We start from the raw sequence: 17,867 nt of genomic DNA on the forward strand, positions 1-17,867 counted from the left end.
CTTACACTGTATACAAAATTACCTCAAACTGTAACAGAGATTTAAAGGTAAGAGCTAAAACTATAAAACTCTTGAAAGAAAACATAGAAGAAAGCCTTATGTCATTGGGTTTGTCAATGGTGACTTGCATGTGACATCAAAAGCACAGGTAACAATAGAAAAAATATATAAGTTGGACTTCATCAAAATTAAAAATTTCTGGGCAACAAAGAATACTGTCAACAGAAGGAGAGGCAACTCATGGGATGGTGAAAATATCTGCAAATCATATATTTGATAAATGGTTATATTAAGAATACATAAAGAACTCCTAAAGTTAATTACAGCAACAACAAGAAAAACATGGCTAAGAAATGGGCAAAGAACTTGAACAAACATTCCTCCAAACAGGATATACAAATGGCCAAGAATCAAATGAAAAGTTTCTCAACATCACTAGTAATTAGAAAAATACAAATGAAAACTATGAGACATAACTTCCTGCACACTAGGATGGCTATTAAAAACAGAAAAAGAAAATGTTGGTGAAGATGTGAAGAAACTGGAACCCTATAAATTGTGGGTAGAAATGTACAATGGTGCTGCCACCAATGGAAATGGTATGGCAATTACTCAAAAAATTAAAAGTAGAATTATCATATTATCCAACAAATCCACTCCTAGGTATATAGGCAAGAAAAGTACAAGAAAGGATTGAAGGGATATTTTTACACCTATGTTCATAGAAGCATTATTTACAGTAGCCAAATGGTGTAAGCAACCCAACTGAAGAGATAAACAAAATGTGCTACATGCATTAAAAAAAGGGGGCGGGGATAAAAAGGAAATTCTGACCCATGCTACAACATGGAATAATCTTGAGGACATTATACTACGTGAAAAAAACCAGTCATAAAAGGACGATTTCATGTATGAGGTCCCTAAAGTAATCAAATTCGGTGAGACAGGAAATACCTGTCTAGTAGCTGCCTGGGGCTGGAGGGAGAAGAGGATGGGAAGTTACTGACAACATGTACAGAATTTCAGTTTGGGAAGATGAAAAGTTTCTGGAGATGGATGGTGTTAATGGCTGTACAACCATGTGAATGTACTTAACCCCACAGAACTGTACACTTAAAAATGGTTAAAATGATAAATTTTGTGCTATGTATACTTTACCACAATATCAGGAAGAATCAGGAGAAATCAATGAATTAATAGTATATGGCAACAAAATCTGATTTTTATTTGAAACCTATAACAATGGGCGAGTGCATAAAATGTAAACAGCTAAAATTTTAAAGGTCTGTGTAGAAGTATAAAGTATTTTCCGTGACTATTAAGCAGCAAAGGCAATCTGAGAGTCTACCTTGAACTTTTTATCTTCATTTTATACATTACAAACTAAGATTTAATTTCAGATTAAATTTTGTAGTCATTATTTAGAAATTATATTGTACTAAATCTGTTTTCTTTCTTATATACAAAATATTTTGTTAATTTTGTTAAAGAGTTTTTCTGTTATAAAATATACACGTTGCAAGTTATCAAGTTTTAGAGTTGTTAATTAGGTGAAGGTTCTCATTTGCTTCTCATAATAATATGTAAAGAAAATTTTTGTTCATCTAACATAGGTGATCACATTTAGTGGACTGAAGACTCAAAACTCAGGAAAGAATGTCCATGTACTAGAAACATTAACTAACTCATTTATTTTCTGAAAACCGTATATTTAATTTCATAAAAATAGTACAAATAAGGCCATCAGAATCCCTTTAATGATGATTATTTACAAAATTCTGAAACTACTATTAACAGAAAATTAGGACACATGCACTGATTTTTAAAATATAAATGTAGGCAATATTCTAATAAAATGTGAAAAGATAACACAATGGAGAATAGGAAAAGATTATTTGGAGAGTAATAAATTTAATGATGGCATGGTTAAAAAATCATATTAAGGCAAAAAAAAAAAAAAGCAAAATGTTAAATGGTTGGCTAATATTATAAAATCAGCACCCCCAAAAGGAATAGAAAGAAAAAATAAGAGATTTGTTAAAGACATAAATAAAGGTAATGTATTAGAAATCACTAAATTTATAGTTCATCAAGGAAAAATAAAACATCTTCAACCAAAGTAAATCTTAATCAGAAGCATAATTATGTAGATACAAAAGTCTTAAATATTATTGGGATGTTAATTAGGAATGGGAGAGGAGATATTAATGAACAAGCATTTAACGAGAGAATTATAAATTCGGAAAGATTCTCAGAAATTATTTAAATATTTTATTTTAATATTTATTTTCATATAGATTATTAAAAATAGAGAAGTAAATTATATTTAGCACTTTGGCATGGAAATACAACAGAATTCAAATGGCTAAATGAGAGGCTAGAAATTCTAAGAAAAAAAGATAACATTAAAAGAAATGCAATAATGTATGTGAGCTCATCAACCTGCTACAGAGGAGTATTAAAAAAGTGAGATGATTTTTAAAAATACCTACCATCTCAGGTAGAAGGCAATAACTAGATAGTGAGCTTCAATAAAGAAAGAAGAACACTAAAGATAATGAACAGGTATAAACAGCTGGATCTGGATGAGGAACTCTTAAGCAGCAGCTGAACACAGAGAATGATGATTCTCAGCCAGTGAACAGAGAGGCAGGTGAAAGGCAACCAGTGGAATCAAAGAACAATCAATCAGGTAAAATCATAAACAATACATAGAAGCCAAATTGAAAATGAGTTGGGTATCAAAAGGTTAAAAAAGGGCAATAAATAGGCAACCAAATAGTATTCCTAAGGCAATCAGCCACAGAAGTTCAACCTGGGCTAATTTAGTGAGGAAGCTGTCAGGTGTTCTGGGATAAAGAGTGTATTCATGGTTGAATCATGAAACACTGGACAGACAGCAGCAACTGCAACACTACCTTGAGGTCAATCACTTTAGTGTTGAATGAAGGCTGGAGAAACACTTTTTTTTTTTTTATTGGTTATGAATATCCATGAGATACAAAGCTGATCGTCACCCCTCGGGCCCAAGATGTGAAGGCCAGATTCATGCAGGCAGCATGCCCATTACTACAAATAGCCTTTATACACCGTGTCTCCCACCCAATTAGCCCCAACCTCCTTCCCGCCCCCCCTTTCCCACCCACTCCACTTTGTATCCCAAAGAATATTCTCTCCCTCTGCAAGTCCAACGCACCACTGTGGTCTTTCTTTCATTCCTTCTTTCTCTCTTAGCTCCCACATATGAGTGAGTACATGTGGTATTTATCCATCTGTGCTTTGCTTATTTCACTCAACATAAGTGTGTCCAGGCTCATCCATGTTGTTGCAAATGGGAGAATTTCATTCTTTTTTATGGCTAAGTAGTATTCCATGGTATGTATATACCACATTTTCCTTATCAAATTGTCCATCTATGGACATATAGGTTGTTTCCAAATCTTGGCTACTGTAAACAGAGCTGCTATGAACATAGGAGTGCAGGTATCCCTTCAAAATGATTCCCATTCTTCTGGGTATATACCCAGAAGTAGGATTGCTGGATCATATGGCAGATCTATCTGTAGTTGTTTGAGAAACCTCCATACCATTTTCCATAGTGGTTGTACTAATTTACAGTCCCACCAACAGTGTAGGAGTGTTCCCTTCTCTCTACACCCTCACCAGCATTTGTTATTCACCATCTTTTTTTATTATAACCAGTCTAACTGGGGTGAGATGGTATCTCAATGTAGTTTTAATCTGCATTTCCCTGATGACTAGTGATGTTGAGCATTTTTTCATGTACCTGTTGGCCATTGTATGTCTTCCTTTGAAAAATGTCTATTCAACTACTTTGTCCATCTTTTAATTGGGATATTTGGGGTTTTTTTTTACTGTACAATTGATTGAGTTCCTTGTATATTATGGATATTAATCCCTTATCAGATGCATAGTTAGCAAAAATTTTATCCCAGTCTGTAGGTTGTCAATTCACTCTGTTGATTGTTTCCTTTGCCATGCAGAAGCTTTTTAGTTTGATATGGTTTCATTTGTTTATTTTTTCTTTTGCTGCTTGTGCTTTTGGGCTCATGTTCATAAAGTCTGTGCCCAGACCTAGTTGATGAAGTGTTTCACCTACATTTTCCTTAGTAATTTTATAGTTTCAGGATTTATATTTAAGTCTTTAATCAATTTTTAGTTGATTTTAGTGTACGGTGAGAGGTGCATATCTAGTTTCATTCTTCTGCATATGGATAACCAGTTTTCCCAGCATCACTTGTTGAAGAGGCAGTCTTTTCTCCAATGTAGATTTTTATTGCCTTTGTCCAATGTCAGATGGCTGTAGCCTGAAGGGTGATTTATGGATTCTCAGTTCTGCTCAACTGGCGTGAATGTCTATTATTATACCAGTGCCATGCTGTTTTAGTTACAATAGCTTTGTAGTATAATTTGAAGTCAGGTCGTGTTATGCTCAGGATTGCTTTGGCTATTTGGAGTCTTTTCTTGTTGCATGTGAAAGCTAAGATTTTTTTTCCATTTCTGTGAAGAATGTCACTGGTATTTTGATGGGGATTGCATTGAATCTGTAAATCACTTTGGGTAGTATAGACATTTTCACAATGTTAATTCTTCCAATCCAAGAGCATGGAATATATTTCCATATTTTTGTGTCTTCTTTAATTTCTTTCAGAAGTGGTCTGTAGTTTTCATTGTAGAGATCTTTCACTTTCTTGCTTAAATTTATCCCCATGTATTTTAGTTTTTGTGACAATTGCACATGGGCTTACTTTCTTTACATCTTTTTCTGTTAGCTCATTATTTGAGTATATAAATGCAACTGATTTGGGGGCATTTATTTTGTATCCTGCAACATTACTGAAGTTGTTAATCAGCTCTAGGAATTTTTTGATAGTCTTTAGGGTTTTCCTATATATAGTATCATGACATCTGCAAATCGAGAAAGTTTGACTTCATCTTTTTCAATCTGGATTCCCTTTATTTCTTTCTCTTGCCTGATTGTTCTGACTACTACCTCCAGTATTATGTTAAATAGAAGTGGTGAGAGTGGGCATTCTTGTCTTGTTCCTGTTCTTAAGGGAAAGGCCTTCAGGTTTTCCCCATTCAGAATAATACTGGAGGTGAGCTTGTCATAAATGTCTTTTATTGTGTTAAGATTCTTTCCTTCTATACCTAATTTGTTGAGAGTCTTTATCATGATGGGATGTTGAATTTTGTCAAATGCTTTGTCAGCATCTATCAAGAAAATCATATGGTCATTGTCCTTGAGATTGTTAATGTGATTTATCAAATTTATTGACTCTCATATGCTAAACCATCCTTGCATCCCTGCCGTAAATCCCACTAGATCATGCTGTATGAATTTTTTAATGTGTTGCTGTATTCTGCTCACTAATGTGCTGCTGTAGCTTTTCAATTTCTTTGAGTCATAGTGTTAGCTTGTTTGAAAACTTTCCCTTCTTTTGATATAGGCATTTGTTGCAATAAATTTGCTTCTTAGTACTTCTTTTGCAGTGTCCCACAGGTTTTTGGTATGATGTATCTTGATTTTCATTGATTTCAAGAAATTTTTTGATTTCCTGTTTAATTTCTTCTTGGACCCATAAGTCATTCAGGAGCCTATTGTTTAGTTTCCATGTATCTGTATAGTTTCCAGAGTTTTGCTTATTATTATTTTCCAGTTTTAGTCCATTGTGAACTGAAAAGTTACTAGGAATGATTTCAACTTTTTAAAATTTGCTGAGACTAGATTTGTGACCTAATATGTGGTCTATCCTGGAGAATGTTCCATGAACTAATGAGAAAAAATATATATTCTTTAGTTGTTGGGCGTAATGTTCTTTATATATCTGCCAGGTCCAGTTGGTCTAATGTTTAGATTAGATCTTCTGTCTCTTTGTTGATTTTGTGCCTGGAAGATCTGTGCCATACTGAGAGAGGGGTGTTCAGATCACCCACTATTAATGTATTAGGGCCTATTTCTTTTTTTAGGTCTAAGACTGTTTGCTTTATATATCTGGTTGCTCCAGTACTGGGTGCATATATATTTATGATTGCTGTGTCTTCTAGCTGGATAGATCCTTTTATCATTATACAGTGTCCTTCTTCATCTCTTTTTTTTTTTTTTTTTGGTTTAATATCTATTTTATCTGATATGAGAACAGCTACCCCTGCTCATTTTTATTTTCCTTTTGAATGGTATATCTTTCTCCATGCATTCACTTTTAGCCTTTGTGTGTCTCTACAGGTGACATGGGCTTCTTGGATACAGCATATATTTTGGCCTGGCTTTTTAATCTAATCAGTCAGTCTGTGTCTTTTGGATGGGGAGTTTAGTCCATTCACATTTGGGGTAGTTATTGACAAATATTGTTTAATTCCTGTCATTTAATTGCTTTTCTTTAGATGATTTAAGTATCTTTTGATCATTACTGCCCTATTTATTTCTCTTCTTCAATGTTAGTTGGAGATTTAATGTGGCATGATTTAGCTTCTTTCTTTTCTCATTGGCAGATTAGTTTTAATGGTGGGTTGCGCTGTTTCTTATGTATTTGTGATAGAGGTCATCATTATTCAGATTCCAGATGCAGGACTCCCATGAGAATTTCTTCCAGGGTTGGTCATGTGGTTGTGAACTTCTATAACTTTTGTTTGTCTAGGAAATACACTATTTCTCCCTCATTTCTGAAGGAGAGCTTTGCTGGGTAAAGAACTCTTGGCTGGTAATTTGTTTCTTTTAGTATTTTGAATATATTGTTCCACTTTCTTCTGGCCTGTGTAGGATTTCAGTTGAGAAGTCTGCTGTTAGTCTGATGAGGGCTCCCCTACAGGTGACTTGATGCTTTTTTCTTGCTGCTTTTAGAATTCTTTGTCTTTGAGCTTTTCAAATTTAACCATAATGTGTCTTGGGGAGGATCTTTTGGGGTTGAATCAGTTTGGGGAACTTGGAGCTTCCTGTATCTAAAGGTCTGTATCCCTTCCTACACTTGGGAAGTTTTTTGTTACTATTTCTTTGAATAGGTTTTCAATACCTTTTCCTTTCCTCTCCTCTTCTGAAATACCCACAATTTGGATGTTAGAGCACTTGAGGTTGGTTGTCTGCTCTCTCTTAGATTTTCCTCCTTACTTTTAATTCTTTTTTTCCTTTTTTTTTTTTTTTTTTTTTTGTCTGCCTGGGTTATTTCAAAAAGACCATCTTCAAGATCTGAGATTCTTTCTTCTGCTTGCTCTACCCTATTGCTCAAGCTCTCTGTTGTGTTTTTTATTTCATTGAGTGGATCTTTCACTTGTAGGAGTTCTGCTACACTCTTTTTAAGGTATTAATCTCTTTTTAGATTTCCTCCTTCATATTCTGGATATTATTTCCTGTTTCATTGTGTTCCTTAATTGAGTCTTCTTTTATTTCTTCAAGTTTCTTAAGATCATTGCTCCGAGTTCTTTTCCAGACATTTCAAGGATTCCTTGTTCCATGGAGTCTAAAATTTGAGCATTGCTGTATTCCTTCAGTAGTGTCATATCTTCTTGTTTATTTGTAGTTCTAGTATTTTGTCATTGACATTTAGTCATTTGGTAGAGGCTTTGCTTCTTCTATTACACTGAAGTTGGCTATGAGGATCAAGATTTCTTCCTCTATTTGCAGGATTTACTGGTGACTCTTCTTCTATCAGTGCAGTTGAGTGAGCCATAGGTTACCTGTAGAGTGGACCTTGCTGCTACTGTGGTGGTGTATGATCCTTGCTTGAGAGTAGCTGTGGTAGTAGCTATTACACAACCTTGGGTCTTGTTCCAGAATCTGTGACCTTAAAATGAGTCACACAACTCACCTCTCAGTGGGGCATGCTGCGGGGACCTGACATCTCCCTCCAGGTCTGGGGGATAGGGGCAGACAGTGCCACCACTTGGGTCTCCTGGGCAGGGCTCACCTCTTGGCAAGGCATGCTGTGGGGACCTGGTATCTCCCTCTGGATCCAGAAAAGACATAAAAGAAAAATAGTTTTTAAGATACAAAGTGCTTCTTTCTGTTGATATGACAGATGTTTTAAGCAAGAAAATATATTCTGTTTGCTAATGTTTTGGCCAACAATAACAGATTATTTATTGTAGTCTGTGTAAAAAACCACAATGTTAAATATTTTCAATGTTTTTCTCAACACGTTTATGAAACACATACAATTATTTTTTCCCATTTTTTTGTGGAAATTGAGAGATTTTAAGTCTTATATTAACTTTATGACTTTATGAACATGACCTCAAAACCACAGGAAACAAAAGGAAAAATAAACACTTGGGATTAGATCAAACTAAAAAGTTTCAATTAAGAGAAACAATTAAAAGAAACAATTACACAGGTAAAAGAAACAATTCACAGAGAGAAAAGAAACAATTAACAGAAAGAACAATTAACAATTAACAAAGAAAACAATTAACAAAATATGCATCCAACAAAGGATTGATACCCAGAATATACAAAGAACTCAAACAATTTAGTAAAAATACAAGTAATGCAATTATAAAATGGGTGAGGGAGCTGAATAGACATTGCTCAACGGAATATATAAGAATGACCAACAGACACATGAAAAAATGCTTAATATCACTCAGCATCCAGGAATTGTGAATCAAAACCATACTGAGATATCATCTCCCTCCAGTTAGACTGGCTATTATCAAAAAGACTGAGATCATCAAATGCTGGTGAAGAGGCAGAGAAAGGGAACCCTCCTACATTGTTGGTGGTACTGTAGAATGGTGTAGCTATTATGGAAAACGGTATGGAGTTTCCTCAAACAACTACAGATAGAACTGCCATATGACCAAGCTATCCCACTGCTGGGTATATGCCCAAAGGAATGAAAATAATCATGTCAAAGGGATACCTGTACTGCCATGTTTATTGCAGCTCTATTCACAATATAGCCAAGAGTTAGAATCGGCCAAAATGCCCATCATCAGACAAGTAGATAAGGAAAATGTGGTATATTTACACAATGAAATGCTACTCTGCTATAAAAAAAGAATGTATTTCTGTTATTCACAGCAACATGGATGGACTTACACTAAGTGAAATAAGCTAGGCAGAGAAAGAGAAATACCACATGTTCTAACTTATATGTGGGAGTTAATAAAAATAAATAAACAAACAAAAAAGATACAACCACACATACAAAAAAGAAAAAAACATATAGCATGTGTGTAAATGCTATACTCACTTTCCCAATGGATGAAAAATATAATCAGAAGGGATACCATAAAGGTACTAAAATAATGTATGATTTTTAAAATGTTTTTAGATTGAGATCGTTGATATTTCAAATTGAGACACTTCTGCACATGACTTAGAACTGGAAAGCAGATCTCTATATATATGTTTATTAAAGACAATTTTGTGTAAAAATGTTTTAATTTAAAATAAAATCTTAGAGAAAATATTTTAAGAATCTACTACAGAAAATCATTTACATAAGAATGTTAATCATCAATAAGATTTCCTTTTAATAATAGAGAAGACATAAAAGAGAATATCAAAGAGAAATAGAAATTCATAACAATGGAGGATGGTGTTTAGCAAAAACGTAAAATATGATGACCAATAGCTACTGTAGGAATAAAGACACACATAATTTTTTTAGTGGGAGGGCAGTTCTTTTTTTTTCTTTTTTTGAGAAAAACATGCAATTGTAAGAAACAACACCATTCTGTGTGCTTTTTACCACATTTCCCCAAGTGGTAACATCTTGCAAACCTGTAGTACAATATCACAACTAGGATATTTGTATTGATATAGTCAATATAGAGACATGTCTATTACTCATTTCCCTCCCTCCAAACATGCCTTAACTTCTAGCAACCACTAAATCTGTTATCCATGTCTATAATTTTGTCATTGAAGAATGTTTTGTAAATGAGATCATACAGTATGGGACCTTTTGTAATGTATTTTTCCACTCAGCATACTTTTCTGGAGATTCATCTTATGTTGCATGTATCAACAGTTCATTCCCTTATTCTGCTAAGTAGTATTTCATGGTATGGATTTACCTCAGTTTGTTTAACCATTTCGCATTTTCCCTTTAAGTTCCCACAATTATCCTTGTCTTTAATCTTTTCTTTATGTACATTTAGAACACATAAGAAAGTCTAATAATTTTTGCTTTAACTGGCAAACATAAGTTAGAAACTCAATAGGAAAAGAAAAGCCTATTATTTTAACCATATTTTTGCATACAGTGTTCTTTCTTCCTTCTGGTGTTTCAAGGTGTATTTGATTTATTCCTTTCTTTTAATAGATTCTCTGTTAGCAATTCTTTTAGAGACAGTCTTTTGGGGGACAAATTCTCTTAGTATGCCTTATTTTGAAGTCCCTTTTATTCCTAAAAGATAGTCTTTCTGAATATAGGATTCTAGGATAACAGTGTTTTTACTTACAGCACTCGAAAATTATTGTGTCACTTCCTTCTGGCCTACATAAGATTCTGATCAGAAGTCTACTGAAATCTCAAATGTTTTTCCCCTATAAGTAAAATGTGACTTCTGCTGCCCTGCTCCCCCCCCCAAAAAAAAAATCGCTTTCAGGAGGTTTTTTTGCTTGTCTTTAGTTTTCAGAAATTTAATTAAAATGTCTTGGCATGGATTTCTTTAGGTGTATCCTGTTTTTAATTTGTCCAGCTTCTTGAAGGTTTATGTTTATGTTTCTTGTCAGATTTAGGATGTTTTCAGCAATTATTGTTTTAAGTACTTTTTTTTAGCCCCATCCCATTTTTTCTCTCCTTCTGCAACTTCAATGGCATGGATACTAGATCTCTTCTTATAGTCGCAAATCTTCCTGAGGCTCTATTTTTTTTTTTTTTAGTCTATTTTCTCTGTTGTTCAGAATGGTCTCTGTCATTCAGAATGAGTTATTCTTATTGTCCATATTCCAGTTCACTGATTCTTTCCTTTGTCCTCTCAGTCCTTATGTTGAGATTATCATCTATGCTTTTTATTTTGATTATTGTATTTTCAGTTCTACAACTTTTATTTCATTCTTCTCTATATTTTTATTTCTTTGCTGAGACATTCTATTTCTTTGGTAAAATTTTCTATTTTTCATTTGTGTCAAGTGTGTTTGTAATAATGAATTGAAGCATTTTTGTAATGGCTGCCTTAAAATCTTTATCAGATAATTCTAATTCTTTATTAGATCATTGTCTCTCATCTTGGTGTTATCATCTCTTGTCTTTTTTTTTTTTTAATTCAGTTTGAAATCTTCCTGATTCTTTGTATCATGGTTTTTAATTGCATCTTGGACATTTTTGTGTATTATGTTATGATTATGTTATGGGGCTCTGAATTATCTGGACTTCTCTTTTATTGGCTTCTCTGACACTGTTCTGGCAGGAGAAAGCGGGCCACACTTTGTTTCTGCCTGATGGAGGTGGAAGACCAGGTTCCTCACTTAGCTTCTGTTGAAACCCGAGAATTGCATGCTTCATTACTGCTGGGAAGGGTTGAGAGTTGCAGCTTCCCACGTGGTCTCCACTGACACTTAGTGGGATTGTCTCATTACTTCTATGTAATGGTGAGGATCCTGAGTCTTCACTGAACCTCCCATGTCACCATCTCAGTGGGATGGGGAGTGTCATCCGGTTCCTGCCAGGTGGGTTGGAACTCTGGGTGCCCCATGTGCTCTCCAATGACTTCATGGGGGTGGAAGTTTATTTCCAGCTGGCAGGACTAGAACTTCTAGCACACATTTGGCATTCTGTTTTCTACCCAGTGTGAGTGTTGAGGAGCCACATGAAAACTTCCTGAATGTGGGAGTCTTGGCTCTCCACTTGAAGTGAGGCACAGATTCTTTCTGTGGTGTCTGGCTGGAGTAGAGCCATTACTGTGTAAAAGTTTGCTATCTTTTTAAGATGGCCTTTTCATGGTCTTTTGGCTAGAGAGGCCAGGCTTTCATTGGAACATTTTTCTGTCTACTCATTAGCACTGATGGCTTGCCAGCTTCTTCAGCTCCAGGTCTTAGTCATGAAGCAAAAGAAAACCCAGGGAGCTCACCACAATGCCATTTCATGAGTAGTGAGATTCTTGCCTATGAAATATGCATAAAGCAAACGTACTTCACAGGGCCTGCTGGTTTTCCAAAGCCTTGCAGTTTCAAATATTGACCTTGCAAAGGACAGGAAATTTTCCCCAGGCTATATAGTCTCTGTTGTAGGATAAAGAATTGTAACACAGCAAGGTTGCATGCTCAAAGACAGACAGGTTACTGATTGATATGTAAAGATACTGGGAAATTGCTGTAAGAAGAGAATGTTTGCTAAAATCAAGCTTTTGTTAATGGATTGACTTAATCGCATTATAGAATGTCACCTTGCTTGTCTTACTGAATGTTATCAGCTTCCATTGTTAAACTTGTTAAACAGTACTTAGTAAAAACCCCACCTATGTTCTCTTCCTGGAACTTCCTGGTCTAGAGAATAAATGCAGGAACAGAACATAATTTGTGGTTAATTTCCCAAATGGAAGGAATGCCTCTCTCTTGAGGGTTCCAGGAGATTAACCTCTTTTGGGGGCTTCTCACTGCTCAGAAGAGAAGGGCTTTGAGTAATCTTTGGCAGTTCCATCACCCAGGGGAAAAGGAGTGACAAATCCATGGGAGGCACAGCAACATTTGGCTGGTGTGCCTTCTTCTCTTCACCTTCCAGAGTCTTCTCACTTTGTTTAATATTTAATGCATAAGGCTTTAGTTCTGTATTTAATGCATAAGATTTAACATTTTGTGGAGGAATAAAGAAAAGTACATCTATTCCATCTTTCCAGAAATGGAAGTTGATAGTACTTATTTTAAAACAAAAGTATCCACACACTTTTAGCTAATAACTCCATTTTTTGAAATGTATTTTAAGAAAAAAATTCTGATCTATGCACAGAAAAATGTTCACAGGTACTTTAGCATTTCACTGTGCAAATAATTTTGCATTTATTTATGTAAGGACACCCACCTTACTTCAGTTCTCTATCGATTCTAAATCTATACATGAGCAGAAGCCAAGTTTGATTGGAGACAGAATGTAAAGTTTTCTGAGCATATATATATATACTCGGTACATATGCTGAGTATATAGAAAACTACAGACCTCATTTGAGCTCCTCGTATTGCTTGGCAATCTCATTACTTTTGCCTTATCAATTCACCCTGAATCTCCTATTAATTTACATACTTTTAATGGGGATATTTAACTCTGTTTCCCCCTTTTTACTCTTGGCCGTTGACTTTGCTTCTGAGTTTACTCAGATGAGACAACTTTGGTAAATTCTCATCACCACATCTACAATCCACCCATGTTGTCTTTTGTTTTTTTACAATGAACTGTTAGTACTTCCCTCTTGGGTGATTTTCTCCCACAGGATCTTATGCTCTGTCACCTGCTCCAGACTGTTCCGGAAATGCCTTATTTTTCTTACATCTTTAGTTCTCCCTCTGTATTGGTACCCTTCCCTTCCATGAAGAAACATGCTCCAACTAATTTATGTCTCCAAAAATCTTCATTCTGCAAAAATCCTCAAAATGTATCTGCCTCATCTCTACATCCGCACTTTTCATTTTTCTTGAAGCTTTTCCAAGCACACTTTCATACCCACCACAGCAATCAAACATGTATAGCCAAAGGCGTGAATATTTTCTCTGGGTCCTGTCATCAAATTGCACTTGACTAGTTGTTTTCTCCTACTAAACTTTGCATCAACATTATATCAGCCTTTGACCCCTCCAATGCCTCCCCGTTTCTCCTACTTTTTCTCAAAAAAAATACACACACCTGGTTTTCTTCTTCCCTCACTGGCTGTACCTTCTTTGTGAGTTTTCATGGATTCATATTTTTCTCTCAATGTCTATATGGTGGCATGTGCCATGGATCATTCCTCAGAACTTTTATCTTTGTTTCTACTCAGTTTCTAGGAGATCTCTTCAGGGCACAGAGACTTTTTTCTAGATGAAGGGCTTTATACTATTAGTGCATAAAATTCTCTAGGTGTGTGAAGTTTGTCATCATTGGGCTACAAATATGGTTCATGTTTACACAGGTGTGACCCTGGACCATTGGTTTATGACATCAGCATCTACTGAAGCAAGCAGAGTTAAACATCTCTGTTCCTCTCCCATCCCTTTTCTGTTTGTGAAATCTGTCTCAGCAGGGTTTCAGACAGTTAAAACGTGTGTGCCAAGTTCCCAAACAAATACTCCTCTGCAATCAAAAGTTAAAAGTTTCATTTCATAAACCCCTTTTATACAGAGCCCATGCATGATGTGTGGTTTTATTTCAGACAATAATGTTTGCTGCAATAAAAATGTTCTTATTAGTAAATATAAATTCTTTCTCTTTCTTTTTTTCATTTCAAATCTCTAATCATTGACTGAGTCAAACTGAATTATTCATAATTCTTAAAACAACATAATGTTTTGGCATGTTTGCTATTATTTAAAGCAGCAATTTAGACTGAGAGAAAACACTTCTCTTTATTCTTCATTTCAGCTTATAACTAAACAATTAATCTCAGTTTGAGTTTATATGACTGTTTAGCAGTAATGCTTTCCCATCCATTTACACATTTAATTGAACATTTTTATTTTTACTTTTTTCTTTTAGTTAGAAATATAGCCCTTGGGCAAGATAAAAAAAGTAATTACTTTTTGTCAAAATGTTGCAAGACTGTAGCTCAGGGGTTATAAAGTAGACTTCATCAGGGCTGTGTGTCATCTACTGATGCCCGTAGTTCATTTATCCTGTGAGACCTCAGTAGATGAAGCTTGTCACTAATGGACTCACTACTATTCTTCTAATTTTGATAGAAGGCCTTGGACGTGTAATATTATAAATTATGTATATTATTTGAAAACATGCATAAGTGAAGAGCTGTCCTTTGATATATTTCTACTTAAATTACTAATTTTATTAATGTGCGATGGAGTTATGGCTCTGTGCCTCTGATGATCAGTAGCACACATCTGAACTCAATGATGGAAACCCTGTCTTTAATGAGAAGACACCCTTTGAAAAAATCTCTTCAAAAAGGGTCTCGAAGCATGCTCATATATTTAATTTTTTTGTGGGTAAAAACCTCTACATTAGAACGGCATCTGATTTTCACCCTCTTTAAATTTCCCATAACTATAACTGGTAAATTTATTACTAGAAAGATTTGGACAAATAATTTTACAATTACTTTTTCATAGTGATTTAGTGTATGTGCATACTGTGGTTGAAAATTACCTGCTCTCTGCACAAAAATGATTCAGAGTACACACGAATAAACTGTGAAGCTTTTATATGAAGAAGGATGACAACAACAAAAAGTCAAATATTATTACCATCAATATTAATATTTAATAAGAATCCACCTTGGTAAAAAATCTTTCATGGCTCTAATTGAAACATTGAATTGAAATAAGCTAACGTGTTAGACAACAAAGGATACTTAACTATTTGCATTTATTCTCCTGGAATATTCCTACCTCATTTTGTCAACTATTATCTTTATTACTATAAACATTTTTTTTTCATATGTCAAAGTCTGAAGTTCCAGGAATCAGCCACCAAGGCAGAGGTTACTATGCAACATGTTTTTTAGTGTGTGCTCTTGGATTGATACATCTGGAAGAGAAAGAATGAAGCAGAATTGAGCAGAGGGAGAAGTTGAGCTCTAATGCAGTCTGATGACCTACAAGGAGCTCCACAGTAAGATGGCCTTTCAGAGGTGGCTCAAATTGGGCCAAGATGGTCAGTCCCTTTAGATCCCCAGTGACCATTCATGGCACAAAGCTCCTCCAAGAAGGGGCATGGTCTCGGGAAAGACAGTTGTTTTCAGCTGAGACAATATCTGAAGGTGCTGATAGCTGAAGGCTGTGTATAAGAGAACACTTCTAGTAATGGGAAGCAAATCTTCTATCCAAGGGACAATGGGTAGGACATTGCAGCACCACCTTTATACCTCTTGGAGAAACTTCTTCATATTCTAGGAGAAGCTCTTCCAAGGTTCCAGTGGATATCTCTTCCTGGAAGAAACTTAGAAAGGAGAGTTCTGGGGCACAAACTGCAGTCCCCAGGGGTGCAGCTGCTTTGCGGGCCGTCACTAATATTCTTAATCTCCAACCTCCACCAACATTTGTAGATTTCTCAGGTAGCAAGACCTCTGCTCATCTTGTTGGCTTAGTTAGTAGTATGATCCAGACCCTCATCCTTGTAAAGTACAAGCTGCTGCTCATCACCCTGTCTCAGACTGAGGCTGCTGTACATGTCCATGTATCATCAAGATATGGAAGTGGAATACCCGGAGGCATCCAAGTGCATCTCTTGTGTACCACTACCTGACAACTCCCTATATCCTCCTCGTGATCTCAGGTAACTACTACCTTGGCCAGAATAGTTAGTACCCTTCTTGCCTACTGGTTCCTTGGCCATGGTTATGAAGTGAAATCTCAGCTTCTGTTCCCTTGAAGGAACTGTTTCCCTTTGGAAATGAGGATCTCCAAAGCTGCAAGCCCAAAGCTTCAAGAACAGAAAGCACAGATTCCTCAGGTGACTTACTGAGCCAAAAGAGGTTTGTTGCCTGCTGTGCAGTCAAGACAATAAATCTGCACACTGATATCTGTAGTAGGAAAGTTTTAATATTGAGTGGTGCCAGTCAAGGAGTATGGGCCAGCTCATAATGTAAACATCCAAACTCTCTGATGTCTTAAAGTCACAAGCATTTATAAAACAAAATCATGAGTAGTTGTCTTTGGAGTCCTGTGGGAATCTGATCGGTTTGGGGTGAAGTCAGTAAAATTATTTCTGGCATCTTGATTAATGTCCTCCTTGGCTCCTCCAAGTCCAGAAGGTACGTGCTTCAAACCAGGCTTGCAGTTGATAATAGTCTTAAAAAAACCTCAATATTATTGTTACTGATATTATCTTAAGCCATTTACTGAGGAATAACCATCTGGTGGCCCTGAGAACATGGTTAGCCTTAGGGAGGTATATGTTTAATCAAGTCGTATTCTTATCTCGTGATTAACTGAGTTTTACAGCTATTCCCAAGAATTCAGCCCATCATTGCTCTGTAAAGCAGATTTTTCTTTAGCTACTCCCTCCCCAAGCTGAGGCCTGTTCTGACTGGTTATAGGAATAGCTAAGCGGAATATTGAGGTCTGTCTCATTTCAAGTGGACCACTGGCAGTAATCATGAGAGAGGTTACCCCTGTCTCAAGTCATCTTCCTCTTGGGGACTCAGCAGTACATCAGGGCATAGGTTTAAAGAATGTATTCATCCTGGAGGATGATGTTCCATTCTTTTGAACTCTAGTCTCTTGCTAGCAAAACACCCATGCCTTTATCAGGTCATCTAAATAAAATAAGAGGCACCTGTGTCTGTACTGGTAGAGTGTGTGATAAGAACAGTGGATCCCATGGTACTGGACCCACTTCCCATCTCCTTTGTTGTAAAGTGAGTTCTCATTCTGAGGTTACTCTACGTGAGATCTCATGGTGAATCATATACACCAAAAGCCCTCCAATGGACAACATGACTGATTCTCTTAAATCAGATAGGTCAATGCACATGGAAAACATGTGCCAGTTCAGTTAAAATGGTAGAGATGACTGAGCTCCTGAAGTCAGAGAGACCAATGCACACTCTGAATGTGAGCTAATTCCAATCAGGATAGTAGAGACTATGAAGTCAGAAAAGCCAACACATTCAGACTGTAAGGCAATTCCAATCTAGATGGTGGAGATGACAGAGCTACTGAAGTCAGAAAGTGAATGCATATCCAGAATGTGTTCCCATTTTAATGTAGATGATGGAAATTGGTGAGACCTTGAAGTCAGAAAGGTCAATGTGTATCCGGA

The sequence above is a fragment of the Cynocephalus volans genome, chromosome 1 (assembly GCF_027409185.1).
Source record: "Cynocephalus volans isolate mCynVol1 chromosome 1, mCynVol1.pri, whole genome shotgun sequence".
Classification (NCBI taxonomy): Eukaryota; Metazoa; Chordata; class Mammalia; order Dermoptera; family Cynocephalidae; genus Cynocephalus; species Cynocephalus volans.